Source organism: Paralichthys olivaceus, chromosome 4 (genome assembly GCF_024713975.1).
Source record: "Paralichthys olivaceus isolate ysfri-2021 chromosome 4, ASM2471397v2, whole genome shotgun sequence".
Taxonomy (NCBI): Eukaryota; Metazoa; Chordata; class Actinopteri; order Pleuronectiformes; family Paralichthyidae; genus Paralichthys; species Paralichthys olivaceus.
This window is the reverse complement of record NC_091096.1, coordinates 19,793,518-19,796,753: the sequence shown is the minus strand read 5'-3', so window position 1 is coordinate 19,796,753 and position 3,236 is coordinate 19,793,518.

The following is a 3,236-nucleotide window of genomic DNA, read 5'->3' as shown; positions in this document are numbered from 1 at the left end:
TTGGTTTTCAACCTTTGGCTCAATAAAAAAATGACTTTTAAGGCTAGGTCAGACATTGCTTAGTGGTTTCACAACCACAATTGTGGTTGTTTAAAAAAACAGGCTATATCTAATTTTTGCTTTCACGCCAAAACTACTTTGTTTTTAGTTGTGCAATCTGAAATTGTATTTATGACTGACAAGTGCTTAGTTTCCTTTTATTGACAAAAGCCTAACTCCTGTATTCACAATGATGTAAATATACATTTTACACATTAATAATTTACAAACTGAGCAGTAAGGCAACCCTTTTATTTATATTTGTACCAGACATTGTGTTCTTAAAGCGCAACATGATTAGAAACATATTATATTTTTTCATTGCTCCCAAGGAAAACTCAAAGTCGAGGGTTTCAATTATTCATATATATATTTAAAAAAAACACCCTATGACAGTCTGCTGCAAACACACATGGATAAAGCCTCATTTGAAATTCCCACTGGGAGAAGCAGTAGATTTCCTCTGAGTTTCATCAGACAAGGATTGAAATCAACTTGTCATCACAGATTTTTTTCTTTTTTAACGTTAAGGCCTTCCAGCCATGAGGCACGCAAAGGGCCACTTCCTGTTTAATTTGGTCAGAGAGCTCACATAACCGTGACTGAGCAGACAGCTTGATGTTTGAAACCAACACAATGCCTCCAGGTCATAATTCTAGTGTGGCGGCTTGTTTCTCATGTTGAGAGGGATTTCTGACACATCCAAGTGGTTATGGAGGCTGAATTGCAGGGCAATAACACTGAGATATATAGTTTTGTACTGGCCTTCCAATATTTCTAAGGTGATATATTGGCCAGGATCTAAGCAAACAGCAGATCCTTGGAGAGAACGCTTCCTGCATAAATGTATACCTGTTAGTGTTTTATCTTTTCTCCTTTTTCGAGCACAGCCTCATAGCCGAGGTAATGCATGACCTCAAAGGTGTAAAGAGTTTTCAATTTTAATAGAATAAACTTTGAAACTAACTTTCCTGTTTTCTCATTAGGGTTAGGTGTGGTAGTGTTGGTCTGTTGGAACATCTCATTGGTTTAGACAGAAAAATCTGCTGGATAAATTTCCACAAATTGTTTTGCTATCATGATTCATGATTTCCATGAATCATCCAATAACATTTTCACCAGCATCATTAGAGGTGGAGTTTTAACTATCCTGTAACGCATCAATACATCAGGTGGATGCATTGGCAAATCTAGAACTTTTCCAAATCAGGGGGCCACATAAAGGGGCCAGAGTTATATGTACAACATCTTTAAAGAATTCCTGATTCAGTCATTACTGTTAGTTCTACAGCTTTGAGCAAAGCCACACATCATTGAAAGAATTAATACTAAAAAATGATCATGTTTATTGTTTTTTATTGTGAGTAAATTACTAGTTTATATGACAAAATAAGACTACTGGCAGGTAAGGGGCATTTCAGGGGCCAATCAGATCCTAACTCAGGATCTTTTTGGATGGAGTGGGGCTGTGTCATTCGTTTATTTGGAAAGTGATTCGTGGTTTCCTAATGATTTTGGTTTTCTTTTGACTTCTGCATTCATAACGTCAAGAGTGATTGAAATGCATTTAGCTCAGAGCACTGATGTGCCTCAGTACCACCTCACAGGCATTGGGCGGGGGGTGCAGCAAATCTCCTGGCCAGAGGCTGTAACTGCAAGGCAAAATAAGTTTACTAAAGAAATGAATAAACTTGACTGTAATTGCATTTTAGAATGGTAGCAGGCCTGACAGCCAAACAATAACTAATACAAAATAAAGTTGCAGTTTCAGTCAGTAAGTTTACTTTTACTTACATTAAATTACATTTACTTTCTTAAATAATTGTATTAGCTTAGAATTAACAAAAAAAGAAGTTGGTGTGTATATGTCCTTGAGTAAGGCTGTTATCCATCCTCCACGTCAAACGATTTTGTCTATTACCCGTCCAATCTAAATTACTTTTCATGGGCATGTGGCAGTTGAACATAATCCACAGAATGTTAAGCTGCTTTTAATTGTATTACAGTCTTACCTGTGTAATGAGCAACCGGGAGACGCTCCCTAAGATGTTGCTGCAGTAATTGGAGGATTAGGAGGTATCATCACATGTTAATTAAGATAAGCTAATGCAGATACAATGTTTAAGAGAATGGCCAAGCAGACAAATCGCCCATCCCTACATACTAATCACTGGCATTTACATAGACCTAATTATCCTATCTGAGCTGTCTTTGTTCCTCGGCCTCCTGGAGCTTGTTCTGCAATACACGGGACAGTGTTTGGACAAGAGACAAGTTGTTTAACTCAGGGTTGATCTGTTAATAACATGCTACACCAATGAAGTCTCTCTGAGGATATGAGCTATGGAAAGAAAAACACATGTCGGGCCTCTCACGATCTCTTGTTCCAGAAAATGTGCTGTCTCGTCATTTGAAATACTGTGTTCTGCGGGGCTGTTGGCACAGCGGCGGGTTAAGGCTGTTCACTCAGACAGATGATCTGTGAAATAAGCAACCGTAAAATGCTTTAACAGTGTACATCTATCCGGATTTATGGCATCAACCTTAGTTATTATGTGCAGGACCCGTGGTTTAGAGCATCTTATTTGTTCAGAATGGGGCTTGACTCTCATATAACAGTACGGGTATCAAGATAAATCTTGCTCAGCCACAGTGAGCAGGACCATTCGTGCCAGGTGTATCGTGGTAGCCCTCTGACCTTCTATTGTTTTCCAGCAGATAGAAAAATGCCCTGACCTGTCTGAGTGCAGTGGCTGATAGGTTGCTCCCCTGTGTCCACTAGTCCTCCTGAGCCGATTTATCTAAATGACATGGTTGGGTACTCACCTAGTGTTTGCAAAGGGACTTCGCTATTGTATTTGTTTAATACATTTCAGTTTGTGAGTCATCGCTGATCTTTTTTGCAGTGCATCCGTTTATGCTGTTGTGTGTGAGTTTGTGTTTATATCATTAGCACCTTAGTGCTACCCTGCCACTGACAAGGTAGGAAAGTCAAAAAATGCTATGAAATTGATTAGTAATATTATATTTTGATGTTTTCATGGGATTTATAGTCGATATAAGTATAGACTAAAACCAGTTTATCTTGTAAGGTAAGAAGTTGGTGAGAGCCGTGAGGATATGGAGACAAATAACTGTGTGTGTGGGGGGGGGGTGTTTGCAGGTGCATGTGTGTTCTGCACAGCTGGAAGATTGCG